Here is a 25,100-nt window from a genome sequence, read left to right as displayed (position 1 = left end):
AGCAAGGGGGGCGCCCCCTTTAGGGTCCCCCCCAACCCTAGGCGCATGGACCAAGGGGGGATGCGCCCAGCCCTCCAAGGGCTGGTTCCCTTCCCACTACGGCCCATGAGGTCCTCCGAGAGAGGTGGCCCCTCTCGGTGGACCCCTGGAACCCCTCCGGTGGCCCCGATACAATACTGGTATGCCCGCGAACTTTTCCGGTGACCGTATGACAACTTCCCATATATAAATCTTCACCTCCGGACCATTCTGGAACTCCTCATGATGTCCGGGATCTCATCCAGGACTCCAAACAACATTTAGTAATCACTTACAAGTCTTCCTAATAACCCTAGTGTCATCGAACCTTAAGTGTGTAGACCCTATGGGTTCGGGAGTCATGTAGACATGACCGAGACAGCTCTCCGGCCAATAACCAACAGCGGGATCTGGATACCTATGTTGGCTCCCACATGTTCCACGATGATCTCATTGGATGAACCACGATGTCAAGGATTCAAGCAATCCCGTAAACAATTCCCTTTATCAATCAGTAGGTTACTAGACCGAGATTCGATTGTCGGTATCCCAATACCTCGTTCAATCTCATTACAGGCAAGTCACTTTACTCGTTACATAATGCATGATGATGCATTACTGAGTGGGCCCAGAGATACCTCTCCATCATATGGAGTGACAAATCCTAGTCTCGATTCGTGCCAACCCAACAGACACTTTCGGAGATACCTGTAGTGCACCTTTATAGTCACCCAGTTACGTTGTGACGTTTGGTACACCCAAAGCACTCCTACGGTATCCAGGAGTTACACAATCTCATGGTCTAAGGAACTGATACTTTACATTAGAAAAGCTTTAGTAAACGAACTACACGATCTTGTGCTGTGCTTAGGATTGGATCGTTCTCCTAATGATGTGATCCCGTTATCAATGACATCCAATGTCCATGGTCAGGAAACCATGACCATCTGTTGATCAACGAGCTAGTCAACTCGAGGCTCACTAGGGACATGTTATGGTCTATGTATTCACACATGTATTACGGTTTTCGATCAATACAATTATAGCATGAACAATAGACAACTATCATGAACAAGGAAATATAATAATAACCATTTTATTATTGCCTCTAGGGAACATTTCCAAAAGTCTCCCACTTGCACTAGAGTCAATAATCTAGTTACAATGTATGAACCGAACACCCATAGAGTTCTGGTGTTGATCATGTTTTGCTCGCGGAAGAGGTTTAGTCAACGGATCTGTGACATTCAGATCCATATGCACTTTACAAATATCTATGTCTCCATCTTGAACATTTTGACGAATGGAGTTGAAGCGACGCTTGATGTGTCTGGTCTTCTTGTGAAACCTGGGCTCCTTGGCAAGGGCAATAGCTCCAGTGTTGTCACAGAACATAGTCATCGGGCCCGACGCATTGGGAATAACTCCTAGGTTGGTAATGAACTCCTCATCCAGATTGCTTCATGTGCTGCCTCCGAGGCTGCCGTGTACTCCACTTCACATGTAGATCCCGCCACGACGCTTTGCTTGCAACTGCACCAGCTTACTGCCCCACCATTCAAAATATACACGTATCCGATTTGTGACTTAGAGTCATCCAGATATGTGTCGAATCTAGCATCAACGTAACCCTTTACGGCGAGCTCTTTGTCACCTCCATAGACGAGAAACATATCCTTAGTCCTTTTCAGGTGCTTCAGGATATTCTTGACCGCTATCCAGTGTTCCATGCCGGGATTACTTTGGTACCTTCCTACCAAACTTACGGCAAGGTTTACATCAGGTCTGGTACACAACATGGCATACATAATAGACCCTATGGCTGGGGCATAGGGGATGACACTCATCCTTTCTCTATCTTCTTCCGTGGTCGGGCTTTGAGCTGAGCTCAATTTCACACCTTGCAACACAGGCAAGAACCCCTTTTTAGACTGATCCATATTGAACTTCTTCAATATCTTGTCAAGGTATGTGCTTTGTGAAAGACCTATGAGGCGCCTCGATCTATCTCTATAGATCTTGATGCCTAATATATAAGCAGCTTCTCCAAGGTCCTTCATTGAAAACACTTGTTCAAGTAGGCCTTTGTGCTGTCCAAAAGTTCTATATCATTTCCCATCAAAAGTATGTCATCCACATATAATATGAGAAATGCTACAGAGCTCCCATTCACTTTCTTGTAAACGCGGGCTTCTCCATAAGTCTGCATAAACCCAAACGCTTTGAGCATTTCATCAAAGCGAATGTTCCAACTCCGAGATACTTGCACCATCCCATAAATGGATCGCTAGAGCATGCATACCTTGTTGGCATTCTTAGGATCGACAAAACCTTCCGGCTGCATCATACACAATTCTTCCTGAAGATAGCCGTTAAGGAATGCCGTTTTGACGTCCATTTGCCATATCTCATAATCATAGTATGCGGCAATTGCTAACATGATTCAGACGGACTTCAGCTTCGCTACGGGAGAGAAAGTCTCATCGTAGTCAACCCCTTGAACTTGTCGATAACCCTTAGCGACAAGTCGAGCCTTATAGATGGTAACATTAGCATCCGCGTCCGTCTTCTTCTTAAAGATCCATTTGTTTTCTATCGCTCGCCGATCATCGGGCAAGTCTGTCAAAGTCCATACTTTGTTTTCATACATGGATCCTATCTCAGATTACATGGCTTCTAGCCATTTGTTGGAATCTAGGCCCGCCATTGCTTCTTCATAGTTCGAAGGTTCACCATTGTCTAACAACATGATTTTCAAGATAGGGTTGCCATACCATTCTGGTGTGGAAAGTGTCCTTGTGGACCTATGAAGTTCAGTAGTAACTTGATCCGAAGTACCTTGATCATCATCATTAACTTCCTCTCCAGTCGGTGTAGGCACCACGGGAACATCTTCCTGAGCTGCGCTACTTACCAGTTCAAGAGGTAGTACTTCATCAAGTTCCACCTTCCTCCCACTTACTTCTTTCAAGAGAAACTCTTTCTCTAGAAAGGACCCATTCTTGGCAACAAAAATCTTGCCTTCGGATCTTAGGTAGAAGGTATACCCAATGGTTTCCTTAGGGTATCCTATGAAGACGCATTTTTCCGACTTGGCTTCGAGCTTTTCACGTTGAAGTTTCTTGACATAAGCATCGCATCCCCAAACTTTTAGAAACGACAACTTATGTTGCTTTCCAAACCATAATTCATAAGGTGTCGTCTCAACGGATTTAGACGGTACCCTATTTAAAGTGAATGTAGCTGTCTCTAAAGCGTATCCCCAAAATGATAGCGGTAAATCGGTAACGGACATCATAGACCGCACCATATCCAATAGAGTGCGATTATGATGTTCGGACACACCGTTACACTGAGGTGTTCCAGGCGGCGTGAGTTGTGAAACAATTCCACATTTCCTTAAGTGCGTACCAAACTCGTGACTTAAATATTATCCCCCATGATCTGATCGTAAGAACTTTATTTTTCTATCATGTTGATTTTCTACCTCATTCTGAAATTCCTTGAACTTTTCAAAGGTCTAAGACTTGTGTTTCATTAAGTAGACATACCCATATCTACTTAAGTCATCAGTGAGGGTGAGAACGTAACGATAGCCACCGCGAGCCTCAACGCTCATTGGACCGCACACATCAGTATGTATAATTTCCAATAAGTTGGTTGCTCGCTCCATTGTTCCGGAGAACGGAGTCTTTGTCATTTTGCCCATGAGGTATGGTTCGCACGTGTCAAATGATTCGAAATCAAGAGACTCCAAAAGTCCATCTGTATGGAGCTTCTTCATGCGTTTGACACCAATGTGACCAAGGCGGCAGTGCAACAGATATGTGGGACTATCATTATCAATCTTACATCTTTTGGTATTCACACTATGAATATGTGTAACATCACGTTCGAGATTCATTAAGAATAATCCATTGACCAGCGGGGCATGACCATAAAACATATCTCTCATATAAATAGAACAACCATTATTCTCAGATTTAAATGAGTAACCATCTCGTATTAAACGAGATCCAGATACAATGTTCATGCTCAAAGCTGGCACTAAATAACAATTATTGAGGTTTAAAACTAATCTCGTAGGTAAATGTAGAGGTAGCGTGCCGACGGCGATCACATCGACCTTGGAACCATTCCTGACGCGCATCGTCACCTCGTCCTTTGCCAGTCTCTGCTTATTCCGCAGCTCATGTTTTGAGTTACAAATATGAGCAACCGCACCGGTATCAAATACCCAGGAGCTACTACGAGTACTGGTAAGGTACACATCAATTACATGTATATCACATATACCTTTGGTGTTGCCGGCCTTCTCGTCCGCTAAGTACTTGGGGCAGTTCCGCTTCCAGTGTCCGCTTCCCTTGCAATAAAAGAACTCAGTCTCAGGTTTGGGTCCATGCTTTGGCTTCTTCCCGGCAACTGGCTTACCGGGCGCGGCAACTCCCTTGCCGTCCTTCTTGAAGTTCTTCTTACCCTTGTATTTCTTGAAACTAGTGGTTTTATTGACCATCAACACTTGATGTTCCTTTTTAATTTCTACCTCGGTTGATTTCAGCATTGAAAATACCTCAGGAATAGTTTTCACCATCCCCTGCATTTTGTAGTTCATCACAAAGATCTTGTAGCTAGGTGGGAGCGACTGAAGCATTCTATCAATGATCGTGTCATCCGGGAGGTTAACTCCCAGCTGAGACAAGCGGTTGTGCAACCCAGACATTTTGAGTATGTGCTCGCTGACAGAACTATTTTCCTCCATCTTACAACTGTAGAACTTGTCGGAGACTTCATATCTCTCGACCCGGGCATGAGCTTGGAAAATCATTTACATCTCTTGGAACATCTCATATGCTCCTTGCTGCTCAAAACACTTTTGGAGCCCCGGTTCTAAGCTGTAAAGCATGCCGCACTGAACCAGGGAGTAATCATCACCACGCAACTGCCAGGCGTTCATAATGTCTTGAGTTGCTGGGAAAACGGGTGCTTCACCTAGCGGTGCATCTAGGACATATGCTCTTTTGGCAGCTATGAGGATGATCCTCAAGTTCCGGACCCAGTCCGTATAGTTGCTGGCATCGTATTTTAGCTTGGTTTTCTCTAGGAACGCATTGAAGTTGAGGGCAACATTAGCGTGGGCCATTTGATCTACAAGACATATTGCAAAAGTTTTAGACTAAGTTCATGATAATTAAGTTCATCTAATCAAATTATTTAGTGAACTCCCACTCACATAGACATCCCTCTAGTCATCTAAGTGATCCATGATCCGAGTCAACTAGGCCGTGTCCGATCATCACGTGAGACGGACTAGTCATCATCGGTGAACATCTTCATGTTGATCGTATCTTCTATACGACTCATGTTCGACCTTTCGGTCTCTTGTGTTCCGAGGCCATGTCTGTACATGCTAAGCTCGTCAAGTCAACCTAAGTGTTTTTGCATGTGTAAATCTGTCTTACACCCATTATATGTGAATGTTAGAATCTATCACACCCGATCATCACGTGGTGCTTCGAAACAACAAACTTTCACAATGGCGCACAGTTAGGGGGAACACTTTCTTGAAATTAATATGAGGGATCATCTTATTTACTACTGTCGTTCTAAGCAAATAAGATGCAAAAACATGATAAACATCACATGCAATCAAATAGTGACATGATATGGCCAATATCATTTTGCTCCTTTTGATCTCCATCTTCGGGGCGCCATGATCATCATCGTCACCGGCATGACACCATGATCTCCATCATCGTGTCTTCATGAAGTTCTCACGCCAATGATTACTTCTACTACTATGGCTAATGGTTTAGCAATAAAGTAAAGTAATTACATAGTGTTATTCAATGACACGCAGGTCATACAAGAATTAAGACAACTCCTATGGCTCCTGCCGGTTGTCATACTCATCGACATGCAAGTCGTGATTCCTATTACAAGAACATGATCAGTCTCATACATCACATATATATCATTCATCACATCCTTTTTGGCCATATCACATCACAAGGCATATGCTGCAAAAACAAGTTAGACGTCCTCTAATGGTTGTTGCATGTTTTTTTACGTGGCTGCAATAGGGTTCTAGCAAGAACGTTTCTTACCTACGTCAAAACCACAACATGATATGCCAATTTCTATTTACCCTTCATAAGGACCCTTTTCATCGAATCCGATCCGACTAAGGTGGGAGAGACAGACACCCGCTAGCCACCTTATGCAACTAGTGCATGTCAGTCCATGGAACCTGTCTCACGTAAGCGTACGTGTAAGGTCGGTCCGGGCCGCTTCATCCCACGATACCGACGAAACAAGATAAGACTAGTAGTGGCAAGTAAATTGACAAAATCTACACCCACAACAAAATTGTGTTCTACTTGTGCATAGAAACTACGCATAGACCTAGCTCATGATGCCACTGTTGGGCATCATAGCAGAAATTTAAAATTTTCTACGCATCACCAAATCAATCTATGGAGTCATCTAGCAACGAGAGAGAGAGAGGAGTGCATCTACATACCCTTGTAGATCGCGAGTGGATGCGTTCAAGAGAACGGGGTTGATGGAGTCGTACTCGTCGTGATCCAAATCACCGATGATCCTAGCGCCGAACGGACGGCACCTCCGCATTCAACACATGTATGGAGCGGAGACGTCTCACGCGCCTTGATACAGCAAGGAGGAGGGAGAGGTTGAGGAAGAGAGCTCCAGCAGCAGCACGACGGCGTGGTGGTGATGGAGTGGCAGTACTCCGGCAGGGCTTCGCCAAGCTCTTAACGGAGGAGGAGAGGTGTTGGGGAGGGGAGGGGTTGCACCTTGGATGTGGTGATGCAGCCCTCCCCTCGCCCCTGTATTTATAGTAGGAGGGGGAAGGGGGCCGGCCCCCTCTAGATGAGATCTAGAGGTGGGCGGCGGTCAAGGGGAGGGGGCTTGCCCCCCAAGCAAGGGGGGCGCCCCCTTTAGGCTTCCCCCCCCCCCACCCTAGGCGCATGGGCCCAAGGGGGGATGAACCCAGCTCTCCAAGGGCTGGTTCCCTTCCCACTACGGTCCATGAGGCCCTCTGAGAGAGGTGGCCCCTCCCGGTGGACCCCCGGAACCCCTCCGGTGGCCCCGATACAATACCGGTATGCCTCCGAACTTTTCCGGTGACCGCATGAGAACTTCCCATATATAAATCTTCACCTACGGACCATTCCGAAACTCCTCGTGACATTCGGGATCTCATCCGGGACTCCGAACAACATTCGGTAATCACTTACAAGTCTTCCTAATAACCCTAGCATCATCGAACCTTAAGTGTGTAGACCCTACGGGTTCGGGAGGCATGTAGACATGACCGAGACAGCTCTCCGGCCAATAACCAATAGCGGGATGTGGATACCCATGTTGGATCCCACATGTTCCACGATGATCTCATCGGATGAACCACGATGTCAAGGATTCAAGCAATCCCGTAAACAATTTCCTTTATCAATCGGTACGTTACTTTCCCGAGATTCGATCGTCGGTATCCCAATACCTCGTTCAATCTCGTTACAGGCAAGTCACTTTACTCGTTACATAATGCATGATCCCATGACTAACCACTTAGTCACATTGAGCTCATTATGATGATGCATTACCGAGTGGGCCCAGAGATACCTCTCCGTCATACGGAGTGAAAAATCCCAGTCTCTATTCGTGCCAACCCAACAGACACTTTCGGAGATACCTGTAGTGCACCTTTATAGTCACCCAGTTATGTTGTGACGTTTGGTACACCCAAAGAACTCCTACGGTATCCGGGAGTTACACAATCTCATGGTCTAAGGAACTGATACTTGACATTAGAAAAGCTTTAGTAAACGAACTACACGATCTTGTGTTGTGCTTAGGATTGGGTCTTGTCCATCACATCATTCTCCTAATGATGTGATCCCGTTATCAATGACATCCAATGTCCATGGTCAGGAAACCATGACCATCTGTTGATCAACGAGCTAGTCAACTAGAGGCTCACTAGGGACATGTTATGGTCTATGTATTCACACATGTATTACGGTTTCTGATCAATACAATTATAGCATGAACAATAGACAACTATCATGAACAAGGAAATATAATAATAACCATTTTATTATTGCCTCTAGGGCATATTTCCAACACCGCCTCCTTTCTTTCCACATCCATCAATCGATCCCCCGTCTCCTCACACGATGGAGAGAGCTCGCGTCCTCCCTTCTAGATCCAACGCCTCCGCCACCTCCCTCCGGCGGAGCTCGCCGCCGTTCATGGCCTCCCCCACGCGGCCACGCCCTCCTCCTCTCGCCCCTCCCCTTCCCTCACCACCCATCTCGTCGTCTCCCCAAACCGCAGTGCGCCTCACCACTCATCCTCGTAGTCACATAGAAATGTCCATGCCGTGGCCAGGCACTTGTATCTGATCTACAAACTCCTCCCAAAATGCCGGACCCTCCACTTGCCGCCTCGCCGCCAACTTGCACTGGGTCGTCGACGCCCTCGCCGGCGACGAGACCCTCGACTTCGCCCTCATTCAAGGTAACACCAAACCCTAAGAGGATCCATTCCATACCCCGTTGGTCTCAATGCTTCCAGCCATCTCACCTACGGTTAGTTATCTCTCTGTGATCCGCAGCGCTGGTGGGCGCCTCACCGGAGACCCTCGCGGGTGCGCCGGAGGCAACGCAGGAGAGGTTCGCGCTCCGATGCCTGCAGGAGGTCGCCTCCGTCGCCGCCCAGGGAGAGGCCGCGGCTGCGGTGGCGACGGGGGCGGGACGATGCTTAGGTTTGATGCCACCCGCTCCTGCGAGGTGTTTCTGCTTGAGCTACTCGGACATGTATGCAGCCTGCACTCGTTCTGGTTGTTCAGAACTTCAGATTTCTGATTTACCTTTTGTCACTGAAGTAATATCTGCGTAGTGGAGTGGTTGAAGTTTCATCCAGGAAGAAATTATAGCATATCACGGGCTCATGGCATTTGGATAGTGTATCTAATTGCAGCCACACATTACCGTCTCACAGCGAGTTGAAATAAAATAAAACCAGGGAAGTTTGCACAACTTGCATTTTGCGATACATATTGGATTTGTATTTCCTGGTGCTGATTAGATGTACCCCTCTAATAAGGAAGAACTATTGGAATTTTGTCATGGGCGGTTGAAAGACTATAATGTGGGAGGTCGTCGTCATCACGCAGTGCGCCTCGCTCGGTAACACCTCCTCCCAGGCCCCTTTCCCCCTGTCACCCAACCCCAAGCTGTGATTTCTCTCGAGATGCTAGGGTTAGGACCCGCTGCATGTTTATTACACTATAATATAAAATATCAAATTTGCGATTGCCCTCTTGCTCGTTCATGCTTTAGACTTGATGCGTTTAGACTTAAGTTCCACTGATGATATAATCTTTTCTAACTTGAAGTGGTGCTCTGCACATGCAAACAGCACATACATACTTACTGCTCCCTCGGTTCTCAAATATAAGATGTTCTGAATTTTTATCTAAATCAGATGTATATTGACATCTTTTATCGTGTTTTGTTCACTCATTTCTGTCCATATGCAGTTCATATTGAAATATCCAAAACTTCTTATATTTGTCAACTGAGGGACTAGTTGACAAGGTGAAAAAAGCGAGGTCTATATTTTCCCCACCCATCCGGATAAAAATATACAGTATCTCACTCGCAGAGTAGAACATTTGGCTGTTAGCGTACCACTCATGGGCTACTATGTGAATTATCTAGTACACGCTATGTTATTTGTTCTGGCATCTTTCTTATGGACAAGCAATCCAATTGCTGCGTAGTTCACAAACCTGGGAGTAAACATTTCATTATTTTTGCTCTTGACGACTTTTACTTGGACTTTCAGTTTCAATATGTCATATACTTGTATAAAACTTAACACTGTCATGCACCTGTTTGCGCGTATGCCTATGATAGGGTTAGGACATGCCGCACCTTTAGAATAAATACATCTGAGATGATAATATTTCTGTTAAAGTGTTAACACTGGTACTTCTAAGCCATCTTCAACAACGAGGTGGTCCCCTCCTTGCTCGTCGAGATCGCCCCCATCCTCCGTGTCGCCAACGAGGCCGAGGCCAGCAACCCACGAGTCGCCTACCTATGTAAGCAACCACTATTCTCTTCCTCTTCTTTGCACATTCATCCTCTGTTAATTACTGTTACCAAGGCACCAAAGCAGAGCAGTTCCTTTTGCTCTGCTCTGCTCTCTTTGTTAATTATTGCTCCTGTATTCTATTAGCACCAAGTCTGCCTTGCCTGTGTATTATATACTTTATTCTTCTTGCTGGAGTACTAGAAGAGTAGTGCTATCTTGCTGCTGGTGACATTCCATGGACTACTCACTGTTAATTTATTCCGAGTGACCATAATTCCCTTCCTAGAAGCACCACAAAGTACCATCTGCTCTCTTGTCTCACCCATAACAACAATTTACTAGCAGTATGTGTCTTGGGTACTATCTAGGTCCCTTCTACTACTACACCTAGTTACTTGTGTGTATCCCATTACTTACTAGTAAGCACACATGTGTCTTGCTGCCAGTGACAGTTTATCGAGTTTATTAACTCCAAATGAAGTGAACTGGGCATAATTCTCTAGATGTGGTACATAGTGCTATCTGTTTCCTTGCCACACCAACAAAATGTACTAATATGTCTCTTGTGACATGCTAGGTTGATTCTACGCCTTTGAGAAACCTGTAGTACTTGTATCTTTGCATGTTTGAGCACTCGAGCAGTACTTCAAAAGGGAGTAGCTTAATTCACTGAATTTGGTTGTAGTACTAGTTGATTCACCGAGAAGATTCAGTAATGAGTTGAAAATGTGATGATTTAGCTCACTTTCTTAATGTGCTGCTGCTGCTGTACTCCATAAATTACTGAACATTTGTTAAAACTCTAAAAAGACAGTATTTGCTACTGGCCTATTAGTGTTAGCAGTATTTGCTGCTGGAGTATTTAGAGATTCAGTTTCCTACTCCAAATTTTGTATGTTTTTTATGTGAAACACTAATGCATGACTAAGTGTTAAGTTGATACAATTTCGAGTCTGCACTGATGTATGTTTTTGATGTGAAATACTTATGCATGACTAAGTGTTAACTTGATACAATTTCTTTCGTAGACAAGCATGGAAATATGTATTAACTTTCCTGAAAGTAGACAAGCATGACAATTCTGTTCAATTCTGATTTCTTTTGTAATCAATTATGTTCAACTGATTTATGAATACTTCTGATGTGAACTGTGGCCAGGTATCAGAGGCTGACCTGCAGGTACTCCATTGACATCTCTAGCTCCCACATGTCGCCCCTGAGCTGGAGCGTCCTCGTGGGCGATCAGCATCCTCTTGGTGGCGCCGCTCCTCACAAAGTGTTAAGTTGGATTACCGCCTCATGTTGATGGGGTTGTTTCTTTTTGGTGATCTATTGTCGTTTACGTTGCTGCTGCTGTGATGGAAGCGCACCACAACTTTAGTTGATGTGTATCTGTTTTTGCTTATTTTAGTTGATGTTGGACGTGCAGACTTGTATGTGCTGTTGTGTGTATTTGGATGAATGATTTCTGAATTTAATCATTTAATTGAGAGAATTATTGAGTGTTTGTTGTTCAAATGTGTAAACAGGAAATTAGTGAATAAAAATACCAAATGTTCTACTGGACCAAATAATATATGGGCTCTAAAAAGGCTACAGGACAAATAATAGTGGACTAGAACATTGTGCATTTCTGGAAAACCTGAACAAAAAGGCCTAATGAAATGGTTTGCAAAAGGGCCATGGCCTAGAAAATTAAAAGGCTGAATTGTAGGGTGTGGCCCATGAAGCCGACTAGAATTAACAATGAAAAAAATAATAAATAGGCTGAATTAATGGGCTCGGCCCATATAGACACCTAATCGGACCGGGCTGAATCTTATCAACGACCTTTTCATTTGGTCGCAATTTTGCCACGTCAGCTTGCCACGTCGGATCCAACATGGCCTGGGCAGACAGCTAGCGACCAAAGCAAAAGGTCGTAGGATCCATGACCTTTTGTTTTGGTCGTAGCCTTCAACGACTTTATCACAAAGAAGGTCGTTAATTTCAGTTTACGATGGCCAGCTTTTGACTATCTGTTTTTGGTCAAAAGAAGGCCGCAAATGGAAAACATTGGCCATTCAGTGACCAATAGTGATGGTCGCAAGTTGACGTATTTCTTGTAGTGCATGCTATTTACACAAAAATTACCGAGAGTACGTTTTCAACAACTTTTTTCTCCGGGACAAAGTTATCACAGTGTTTGTGTGTGAGTTCATAGGTCTGTATATTATCATGTTACTACAAATAAGTTATCAGGATGTCGGGAGTATGTTTTCAAAAAGAAATTCTTCCTTTGGGGTCAAAGTTATCAGGGTGTTTGTGCATGAGTTATCAAGTATGTGGTGCGTAAAATACCATGCTATTTACACGGAAATTATCACGGATATGTTTTCAACAATAACCCCACCGACCAGGGGGTGACGGGTTGATTCAGAGTTACGGCGGTGGTTGCGCCTGAGTTATCACCTTGTTGTGCGTATATTACTATGCTATTTATATAGAATTTATATTGGGTGTGTTTTGAACCAATTCGGTCGTTAGTTACCATCTCCGTTGTGTTTATACTACCATGCTAAAAAGGACAAGAAGGACAGGCCCAATGCATAGAAGCTCCCACAAAAGGTGGGGTCTGGGGAGGGATTATATGAACCTAGTCTTACCCCTGCAAAGTGCAATGCAGAGAGGCTGGTTCGAACCCAGGACCTCTTGGCACAAGTGGGGAGGACTTCACCACTGCGCCAGGCCTGCCCTCTATTTAAACAAAATTTATCATGCTATTTGTACCTAAGATATCTATAAAAAATTTATACTACCATGCTATTTATACAAAATTTATCATAGGTATGTTTCAAACAACTTCTTTTTCCCGGGTTAAAGTTATCGAGGTATTTGTACGTAAGATATCAGGTCCGTGGTCCATATTTACCATGCTATTTACATAGACACTACTGTGGCATTTTTCAACAACTTTTTCTCCTGGGTTGAAAAGTTGCCATCGTCTTTGCACCTAAGTTATCAACTCTAGGATGCTTAAATTATCATCATATTTACACAGATATTTCCAACAACTTTCTTTCTCTGGTTCAAAGGTACTGTGGTGTTTATACATTGGTGCAGTAGAATGACACGAAAAATGCCAATGACAAACAAGAGAAGCCATGAATGTATAATAATCCACTAGTAAAATATGTGGTTGGATGGTTAGAGGGATAGTGGTATCCTCATCCCACCAGGGTTTAGATCCTGGTGCTCGCATTATTTCTGGATTTATTTCAGGGTTTCCGACGATGCACTTTCAAGGGGAGGAAACGTTCCCATCGATGACGCGGCGCCTATGGTGACTGTGTAAATCTCAAGATGATATGCCGGCTCAGTCTTTCAAAGGTGCTCATAGGGGTAGGGTGTGCATTTGTGCGTTCATAGGGGTGAGGTGTATGCACGTATATATGAGCGCTTGCGTCTGTACTGTGTTAAAAAAATCACTAATAAATCTGTTTAAAAAATACACCGGTAAATTAAGGCCAAATAGCATGACTTCAATTCACTTTACAGGAAAATCAGCTAGGTGAGGTGGTTATTCGGGCTGAGCTTAGACCTGGGTTTCAATCTGGAAGACGGTGTGTGATTTTAATCTATACTACTATTAAACAATCAAACAAGAACTTCTTTAAGCACACCCCATAAAGTGTACACAGATCCAATACCACCGCACTATTAGGCCCACTAAAATTAATCTAATGGTTAGACTTAACCTAAACCATTTTCTGTGTGCACTTAGCAATTTACATTAACTGACTGTACTCCACCGTGGAGGAAAATATGAAACTACACGCCTGGGAAATTAGGAAACTAATAATCACGGGTGCATCATATTCCATGAAAGTAAATCAGAGTGCATCCATCCTATTAGGAAACTAATCTCAGACAAATCCATCATATTAAAAAACTTATCTCGGACACATCCATCCTATTAGGATCGCGAGCCGCCTGCCGCCATCATCCACATCAGTCGGATTTATTTTGTTTCATGACAGAGAAACCATATACCTTTCGCTATTTTGCCACATATATTTATTTTTATATACTTGTGCGGTTTCAAATGATCCAACATATCTGCATTCATCAAACTTGAAGACATACTTCTTAAGGCCTTATTTACACCGCCTCTCTTTCTTTGTCTGCACGCCTCTTTCCTCCAGTAATAATAATGAATAACTTTTTTCCGGATTAGGTATTACACTGTTACAAATGTATGCTGAAGCTACTCCTTACGACAAGGAAAAAAAGGATGAATGCTTTCTATCTTCACCAGTTTTGTAGCATGTTCCAAATTGTTGGCTCTTTCTTATTTGAGGATTCATCATGTTTTTTGTAATTTAGAAGCTGACTTGAAAGCTTGATAAGGTTAAGCTTGACAAATACTCTGGAATACTGTTCCTTCCATCTTTATTTTTCTTCCTAACTCATTTCAGTTTATGTAGGCACAAAGCGTCTTACAGCATTGTAAGTTAGTACGGTTGCTAGTGGCGTAGTCAACCCAATACGCCAGGGTAGTCCATTGATAGAAACATTTACATAAGATTATTTATTTTTAAAGAAATTTTTTTTACTGCACTATATACAAGCTATGGAGAAATTCCAGGGTGGTCCATGGACCACCCTGCCCACCCCTAGCCACGCCACTGATGGTTGCCAACGCATAAACACATAAAAAACCGGATAAATACTTTCTATCATGATAATTATTGGATTTCTTTTAGCCCTTTTACATTTCAAATAGTTCTTGTAAATAATCTTTATTTTATATAGAAGTCGTTGTAGTCACATATCATCTTCTATTTCCTATTATCCATAGTAGGTAGCTATATAATTTTGACAATCCACACAACCATAATATATATATGTATAATTTGATCCAAATTAGTACAAGTATATATATTTTGCTACGCAGATTAGTAGAATAAACTAAGATTCGAGAATTAAGCATCTTAAACAATATAATTGCACCGTAAGGCAGTTTATACTCTTTTTCCTGGCTACACTCGAAGAGAAGACTACACTACAAGCCTATATTACTGCATTAATAAATAATTGTTAATTTTATTTAAATGAGAATATTATCCTGCGATTACTCTATGAAGCAACATAACCACTATTGTGTCTCACTTTTAAAAATACAATTTGAGCGACATCAAACATTGTGTATCCATTTAATTGATATTTCTAAAAACATTTATTTTTTTATATTATGTGAATCTCACTTGTTTTACATTTGGGACGTGCGTTGCATGTGCATGCTTACTAGTCGAGACAAAAAATGGATCACGAGTGGATCGTGCGTCACTACAAGAAAATTGAGATACTGTGACGAAAATCCTTGTGACGATGGGTGACAACGTCACAAAAGTATCTAATGTGTGATGTTCTGGAGGTCGTGTCACCTATTTTTATATGTTAGTGACGGTTAATGTCACTGAATCATCTGAGCCGTTGAGTTCCACCTGGCTATCATTTTGTATGACGTTTTGGTAAATTCCATGATGAACCCACTACAGTCATCGACTATTACAAATGTGTGATGCTCATTTTTTTTATCGTGTAACTACTAGCAATGGGACCCGTCGTAGCTACTTCGGGTTATTGAGCAGTAGGACCCATGCGTCAGTGGCTCAATGCTCGTAGTTGGACCCGTGATAGTCTGTTCACAAGTTATTGAGCGATGCAATTATTTTGTTCGGTCTAATATACTAATCTAATACTCCCTCCGTTCCATATTACTCGTCGCTGATTTAGTACAAAGTTATAATAAATCAGCGACGAGTAATATGGAACGGAGGGTGTCAAAGAAAAGCTTATTGCTGGTGTTCATGAGATGATGAATATGGCGGTGCAGTTGTACACATATGGTGTCTAGTATGTGCTTTTTATTTTTTTAATCAGATTATACACGCATGGTAGGCACATGCTTTTTTACTTTTTTATAGACTATACACTTACATGGTACATGCCATTTTAAGTTTTTGATCAGATTATACATATACATTGTACGTGTCAAAATGACCTTTTTGTGTAAACACCACTATTTTTGACGTAACCATGTCAAAGCCACTAGTTTTTATCAGGGAGAATCAATTTGCCCTCCAGCGCGCAGAGAAAGAAAATTTCAATTATTTTTGGAACCAAGCCCATTTTAGTTATACACTGGTCGACCGTAATCCTCATTTTCCCATCTGGCGCCGTCCTCTTCCTTTCTTTAATCCCGACCCAATCTCCAATCCCCTCCGCCGCTCCTCTCCCACGCTCCCACCCCCGTCCACCTCCGTCGCCCCCACCATCTACGCAACAACCATCGCCATCGGGAGCCCGAAGGAAGCCACTGCAGCGCCGCCGCCGCTGCAGGCAGTCGGGGACAGCAGGAGGAGCCCTCCGAGCGCCTGCTCTTCCCGACGCTGTCGGGCCACCCGTCCATGGCGTGATCTTCGTTGCCGCGCTTCCTCCCTGATGCTGCACCACCAAACGCGGCTGGCCCATCCAGCTCATTGACTCCCGTGTGCGTCACCACCTTCGTGGTCCTCCTCCAGTGTCCACCGCGGTGGGAGCAGAGGTGCAGCCCGGCCATGATGGACACCTCCTTCCCACTCTCTCGCGCCTCCTGGCGTCTGCTCTCGTAGTCAGCCACCTCGGTCAGCAAGGCCAACCTCCACGGCGACTGGATCGGTCACCACAGCCACGAGGACGACAATCGTCCATGGTCACCCCACTGCCCGCCTCACCATCGGATACGCCGTCCAGGGCCCACACCCGCACATGGTCGGCAGATGTAGGGGTTGCTGGCCGCCTCTACAATGACGAGCACTATGAATATCCAGTGAATTTTTGAAGTTTTGATCTACTGATGAACTAGGTGATGTGAAACTGATGAACTAATTTACTTACTAGTATAAGTTAATGAACATTCAATTCATACTGCTAGAATTTATGTTATATAGACTTGGCATACTTTTATGTGCATAGATGCTTGGCACTTTGAGAAATATTACAGCACCTTGTTTGTGCAGCACATCAGTTTTGCTACCATCGCTTTGAGAAATATACAATTCTAGTAAAACCTGTATTTGCATTCTAAGTTAGCTACTTTATCACATTCATGTGTGCATTAGGAAAGTACATATTCACATGTAAAATGGCTGTATTGTTTAAGGTCCAGTTCCAAACAAATTTAATAGGAATTCATTTAGTTCGTGTTGATACCATAAGCTGGTACGTATTTTGGCAGTTCAATGCCCTGTCATCTTTTCCAGCTTCAATGTGCCTAATTTCTGGAGAGGCCTTTTTTTGCTAGTTGTTCATCTAAGCTTACTGCTGCCTGATGCATGAACTGTGATTTCTAATCGGCATTAAGTAGTTGTACAATATTTGCATCATGTTTGAGAGTAAAGTTGATAAATCCATGTAGGCAGAGCTGTGGCAATTGATTTGTTATGCAATGGGTAGTGCTCTATTCCCTACTAATCTAGTGTGCTTGGTGTTAATGAGGTAAAACAAAAACTCGAGGCGCCTTGGTGCCATGTTGCTACTGAACTTACAGACTTCCGCACTCTATAGGGAGCAGGTCTCCTAGCTAGCCACGGGAATGTATACTTCACATATCTGAGTATTTTAAATTGCCATGAATTGTTAATTGAACCTGTATCGATGCTATACTTTGCTGTTGAAGGAGCATGGCTGCTGGTGGTGTCCAGCGTGGACGAATTAACTCATTCTGCTTCCCTACATTTTTTTTCCTTTTTATAGTTGGCAGTGTTCTCAATAGGAAAGGCATATGACTTTCTTAATAATTCTGAATACTAGTCACATTTTGTTGACAAAGTAAGCAAGTACGGAATTTATATTCTAACTAGCCAAGAGATATATGTTTTTATGCAAAGTTGGGTATGTATTTATCTGTTCTCAGTTGGAAACTGAGGTTATATCAATCAAGTATGTTAGCTTTGCATCGGTTCATTTGATATTGTTGTGCATGTCGCTTGCAGTTTCTCTTCCCCGGTACTTTGTATGTCATATTTTATCAGGCTACCATTATCAACAAATTTAACTTCGAGATACAACTTTAATCTTTATAGGGACCAATATCTTCCGTTACTGATATGATAATATTCGTATTGCAAATTCTAACCCTTTGCTTGATGATGATGCAAGTCATATTTTAATAAGTATGGATGGACAAAGGACCAAAACAACCGTTGATGCCTCCAAGAAGTCACGACAAGAGTAAACTAGCATATGCTCCTTGTTCTGATGACGAGGATGGCTATTCAATTATATTCAAGAGGAAAAGTACTCATTTGTTAATCTAGTACATGTTACCCGTCGATGGTACATGTCACATCAGGCTGCTATGTAGCTCGTGTTATTTTTTCTCATGTGTTATGTGAAGTATGAGCATGGGGTATGCCTAAAGATCTGGCAGGTTTGGAGCGCTACTTCATCAACACAGATCTGAATTCTAGAAGAAAGTGTTGAACAGAAAGATAGAGAGGCAAGCGATGCAAATGAGAGGTAATTGTCTTGTTTCTTTTTGTGTTATTTTTGTTTCTTTTGCTTGCTTCTGTGTGCATAGTGCACCCATGGTAGTGAAAATGAAAACACACAAGTGTGCAAATAAGACATTCATCTTTAGTTCATGTAGCGAATTTATATATGGTATGATCCTTATCCAAACAACGAAAGTGGCATAAAAAACAAACTCTTGTAATGAGAAATACATGGTTGCACGGTTTTAATGCATGGTTTTTAATCCAGAAATCAAATATGATTTCTTCATTTGTTTATGTGTTGTCCTAGCATAGTTTCTTCTTTTAACCTAGGTCGTTGACTTGACATCCTATTGGTGATGCTTCTTGTAATCAAGCTCTTGGTTATGCATGTTTTTAAACATTATAAGTTATTCTTAGGTTTACTGTTTCATTGGCCCATCGACATGCTTGCCTTGACATTTAATAATGTACTTTTATATTTCAAATTCATCATTTGATAGATTTTAGTCTTCTCAGTGGTACTCTTGTACCCTTTTATCCTGTCTGTTTTCATCTCATTATGATACAATGTTGTTGTGTTTTGTCTATTTATAGGCATCGGGAAGAGTTAGCCGCAAGACTTGAAGCACAAGAGAGATATAGAAGAAGCAATAGTAAGAATTGGATGCTTTAAAGAAGAGCCAGCAAGAGAAAAATGAAGCCTAAGCAAAGAAGTAACAAGAGACAGATAATCTTATTAGTTTCTTCTTGAGGGCTCAAGCAACTCGGCAGTCCTAGTCCAAACCTGATGGTGCATGAATGCCATCCTTCGGTGATGGAAAGATAGTTGCTGAATCATACGTTGCAATCATTGGGACACCACATGTGGTCTTTAGCTAATTATTAGTTTTCATCTTTTTCTACTGTATGTGTCAAACTTGAGTCAGTGTTATTTTTTACCGTCATTTTTGTTTAAAGAATGATTTAGCTGAGATGATCTCATATATAATATGATTTTTATTTCATATCAACTTATGATGTGATTTGGCCCTTTAAATTTTTTATATAATCTGATGTGAATTAAATAGTTGTTATGTTATGCATTTGGAAGATAGTGGATTTGATAATTCATCGTAATTAAAATTCAAAAGAAAGTAATTATATTTTGATGACTTCATCTTCATCCACAATAAAAGTAGCGACGCTACTAGTGGGATATCCACTCAGGCGTTGACGTGGCATAAATTTAGTGACGTTGCTTCGTCACTAGACATGGTACAATATGGCATATTTTCTCCTAACATGTGACATTCATCGACCGTCATGGAAGTAGCAAGTCGATGACGTTCTATATCACGTCACCGAAGGTCCTAATTCCAATGATGTTTTTGCACTTGCGCCGTCACTAGGAGTAATCTGTGACGGGATTCCGTGACGATGCTCGTGACGTGCATAAAGTGTCACTGGAGGGTAATTTGTGACCTTATTAGCTATTTGATGACATTTTTTGGCTCGTCATAGTAGGCCCGATCTCTTGTGGTGCGTGCATGTGGGGTCGTGGCAAAACTTGCATGGAATAAAAAAAATGGCAATTTTGTTGCGAAAATGTTGGGCTGCTTGCAGGCATGCGATCTGGATCGAAGGCTAAAAAGATCGTTTGGATTTGTACCCAAAACAGAATGTTCGAATTTTAGCTTTTGCCACCAGAATATTATAGAAGAGTATTAAGGAAACACATTTTTCTCTTTTTTTGTAAATTTAGAAGTTTGGATCAGATGAATAGAGAAAACACAGTAAGTCAACCTACATGCAAAATATAATTAGGATTAGGGATATAAATAGCACGATAAACAACGCCAGAAACCCCACTTAATTTTTTAGCTCGATAGTTCATTTTATCCGGAAAAAGAAATTTTCTTGAACTGTTAGACCGATAAGTGGGCTTAAACGATGTGTCGTTTAGATCCCTAATTTGGATGTTAGTATGACACTAAAGATCTTGTTCTTGTAATGTTTTGTGTAGTAATTCTAATATTGGTTTAGTGGGGATTGTAAATTCTTGAGTTTTCATTTGAATCAAATAAAAATTATCACATTTTTTTTGCTCCAATCCTTTGAGCCGAACAAATGAATGGTGTCACGAACCAAAGATCTCCAATTATGTGTTTCTATTGAGTTTTCCTATATGAACAAAGGAGGCATGTATAACAAAGGATGAACACAGCGGCAGAATTGCACTTGGCTCACAAGGCTCCACTAGCTTTCTTTCGGAAATTTGAGTTACAGACAAAAATATATAGATATATTATATATGAGTCATAATCCGACACACACAGTAGCTGAGCTTGGGATAGTTCAATGTAAGTGCTTTCTAACGTTGTACCTCAAGATGGCAACGGGGACGAACCCATCCCCACGAGAAAATCGTAAACCCGTCCCCACGAGAAAATCGTAAACCCGTCCCCGTCCCCATCATCGTGCACGGGGCTAGTTTTCCGCCCATCCCCTAAACCCATCGGGTTTCAGGGAACCCACGGGGAACCCGCGAAAAAATCAAAATATTTAATCAAACATAGTGACGACAAAGAATAACATTTCAGCACCAAAACAAGCACATTCCAGCAGCATAACGTGAGCAAATTTCAACAAAAAACAATAGTAGATGGTTCAACAGCTATATAGAGTGTATTTCAGCGGCATGATACCACATTTCATCAACAAAGATGATCAGATTTCAGCCATACATGGTTCAACAAGATGTGCAATTACACAAGTTCTAAAATAGAATTCTAGGTTCACAAATCACGAGCACAAAGGAAACAAAATGGTCTAGTACATAAGTTCTGAAATAGAATTTATAGTTTACGAATCACATGAAAGTTGTAATCATCATGGTATCTTTCACATTTCCAAGTCTCCAAAAGAAATGTAATTTCGCGGGTATTGTCGGGTGTCGGGTTCGGGGACTACCGAAACGGGTGTAAACCCGTGAAACGTGGCGGGTTGTGTAATGTACCCAACAACAGCCCCACGGGGATAAAAAGATGCCCATCCCCGTCTCCTAATAGGGTAAAACCCCACGGGGACGCGGGTTTCGGGCCCCATTGCCATCTTGAGTTGTACCCATCATTTAGACATTGCACCCCCCCCTCTCAAAAAAATTAAATTTTACATGACCAATCGTCTTTTCTTAAGGATTCTACTTCCTATCAGTGGCGTAGCTAGGGGGTGTCCAGAGTGGTCCATGGACCACCCTGAAATTTCTCCACAACTTGTGTATAGTGCAGTTAAAAAATATTTCTTTAAAAATAAATAATCTTATGTAAGTGTTTCTATCAATGGACCACCGTGGCGTATTGTGCTGGCTACGCCACTGCTTCCTATATAGTCTCCTCTTCTTCACACATTCGAATACCTGACCTCCCCTAAAACCAGCCCTGATTCTTTATGATTTTGTTATACACTTGATCAAATACTCGGCACCCAAGCGTGCATGCGTATGATAAGAAATGACAATGAAGAGTTCCAAGAATACGACGGAACAATGCTTAGGAAGATGCATGGGAAAGATGTGTAGTCTCAACTTAGAATTGTGAGGCATCAGAATAATCTATCGAGCAAGTGTCCATTTTCCAGGAAGTACGATACACACTGGCTATAGTTGAGCGGGATGAGGTTGTGACTTCGACAAACTCCTACTCCCTCCGTTCCAAAATAAAGTTGGGTCATCTATTTTGGAACGGAAGGAGTAATATGGTTGGCACATACTCATTGTTTCTGAAAAAGAAGGAAAAGCTATACACACACATACGTCCATTAATTCATACAGACAAGAGAGGCCATACTGTTGTACATGTGCCGTGCGCGTACTTCTTTGAGTTGTACCCGGTGTTCTGAACCAATGTACGTGCACGCCTGGAGTGAGAGTAGTCGCAACTTTTATAAAGTTATAATGCGAGTCAATTGCTGGATGTCTGAGAGCCTGCACCTGTATTGTGTTAAAATAAAGTGATGAAGCTTACACATACTCCCTCTCTATCTGTAATAATTTAAATAATTATAAGACGTTTCATACTCCCTTTGTAAATTTTTAATAATTGTTTTTTTTAGGGTCAACAATTGTGTAAGGGGGAGTACGTGCGTGCTTATTCGCCGTGGGATGAGCTGAAGTGTACGTGGCCATCCTAGCACCACCGGATCTCTTGAACGCGGTTCGTTCACCACTTGGCCGCGCGCGTGCCGTGCCGCCGAACCCACCCATCGCGCTCTCATCTCATTTGGGTTCGCGCCGATCCGTCTCCACTCTCTCACTTCTCAGCCGCGACCGGCCGCCGCCCCCAGAGCAGCACGGCGTACCACGATCCACTCTCAGCGTGGAGGCGATGGCGGGAGGGTCATCGTCGTCGCCACGCGGCGGTGACGGCGCTAGTGGCTCTGCTCGGCTTCGGCCTCGCGGCCCACATCGTCGGCCCGCCGCTCTACTGGCACGTCGCCGAGGCACTCGGCTGCTCGGCGGGTGTCTGCCCCAAGTGCGCCTGCGACTGCTCCAGCTCCCCCAAGGTACCAGTACCACTCTTGCTGTCGGGAGAATCGATTATAACCCCTCTAGTTCATCTGCCTTTGCTCATACGCCCCTTTCTTTGTCTGCCTTGCTTATGAGCCCCCTTGTTTGATTTGCCTCTTGATCATAAGCCCCTTTTGCACGTTTAAGCATTAATTCATCACCTGATTCCGAATCAGTTGATATATAGATGAACAAAGTGAACAAAATACTGAATTATTCTCCCTTATCTTCTCTTCACGGGACTTGGCCTGTAGATCCTCTGGTCTGTTTCCACAAGGGGACAGGGTTCGAGTCGGGCGCGCGTGAGAGAGAGTTGGATTCGGTCGGGGATGGGCAATGGCGGTGGAGGCAGCATTGGAGGGAGAAGCCGCCGCGGCGCTGGAGGCGTCAAGGGGAGGATCCGGCCTTCCGCCCCGCATGCGCGGAGGTCGCTGAGCTTCACAGGAATGGCACCGGAGGAGCTTGGGCTAGGGCTGCCGGCGGGAGGAGCTTGGGCTGGGGTTGCCGATAGAAGAAGCACGGGCGGGACCGAGTTGTGGGAGGCGCGGCCGAGGTATGGCCCGTATGGGGACGACTGCACGGAGGTTGTCGACCTCATGGGAATGGCAGCAGTTTACGCGGAGGGGTGAGAACTCTGAGAGAATCATTGTTAGTTGCTTAATGATCCAGCTAAACATGAAAGGGGGGTATGGTCAAGAAATTTGAGCAACAAGGGGGCTCATAAGCAAGGCTGACAAAGAAAGGGGTGTATGAGCAAAGGCAGATGAACTAGGGGGGTTATAATCGATTCTCCCCTTGCTGTCGGTGCCGGACCTACCCGCCCAGATCTCCGTGCTCCACACCAGTTCGACATGGCCCTTCTTTCCGTGCCTTCATCGTGCAATTTGTCTGTGCTGTGCGACCAATGCGTTTCGAGCCGCTGGCTATTTCCTTCTGCTGTGGACGGGACAAGGTAGGACCGTGGATAGGCTAAGAACTTGGCATGATATGCAATCTTGTGTACCGAGCGAGCAATGCCTTTGTAGTCCCTTGCTATTGTGTTATGCTGTGGACGGGTCACGGTATATTGTGGATAGGCTAGGAACTTGTGACTTGAATGCCCTAACAAGCATGAATAGATTAGCTTGCTGAGTTTGTTCAGCGCTTATGGCTTATGCATCAGAGTTTCTATGCCCGGCCTTGACATGGCTGATCAATTATAACTTCAGGTATGCTTGAAATTATCTGGTGACTGGTTTAACGGGTAATTATTACTTCTGATGTTTCCAGACTGTGCCAAACAGTTCAAAGAGGTCAAGATTGGTGCTTCCAGTGAAGAAACAGAGTTACTGATAGACGAGCTAAAGCAGAGAGAGGAGGAAGCAACAGGAGCTCAGCAACAAGCGGATGTAAAATTGCTCGAGGCCAAAAAACTAGCTTCGCGCTATCAAAACGAGGCTGACAAATGGAGTTCGGGTATGGATACATGTGAAGAAGCTAGGGAAAAGTCAGCAGAGTCAATTCTCTGTGGGAGGAAAGGGCTCGGGAACTCGGATGAAAATCCGTGGAACCACACCAGAATGACTAATGAACATTGAAGGAGATACAACATGCGAACCAATAGAGATCTCATTACAAGCACGCTTCCTCGGTGATAGAGGTAAGGAAAAAAAGGTTTCACTTCTGGTGACCTTGTCTCACTTTGTGCCATGACGAGCTCCCTTGTCCATAGTTCATTTGTATTTGGGTTTGTAGTATACGTCCATAGCTGTTTGTCAACATAGTGTTAAAATGGCCATAGATTGACACTCGTCGCCTGTAAGTCTTGAAAGGGTGATCAGTTTCTTGGTTGTGTATGAATGATGGTAGCATTGGAGAAGGAATTGCTCTTATTTCTACGGTCTGGAGAACTGGAT

The 25,100-nt window shown here is 43.3% G+C and overlaps 1 pseudogene; it reads left to right on the top strand.

The window, feature by feature from the left end:
* Nucleotides 1-24,772, top strand: part of LOC119310255 — a 96,601-nt pseudogene extending 71,829 nt beyond the window's left edge.
* The last annotated feature ends 328 nt before the right edge of the window (nucleotides 24,773-25,100 follow it).

This window comes from Triticum dicoccoides, chromosome 5B (assembly GCF_002162155.2).
Source record: "Triticum dicoccoides isolate Atlit2015 ecotype Zavitan chromosome 5B, WEW_v2.0, whole genome shotgun sequence".
Lineage (NCBI taxonomy): Eukaryota > Viridiplantae > Streptophyta > Magnoliopsida > Poales > Poaceae > Triticum > Triticum dicoccoides.
The sequence above is the reverse complement of the archived record's forward strand: the minus strand, read 5'-3'. Positions and strand labels throughout refer to the sequence as shown.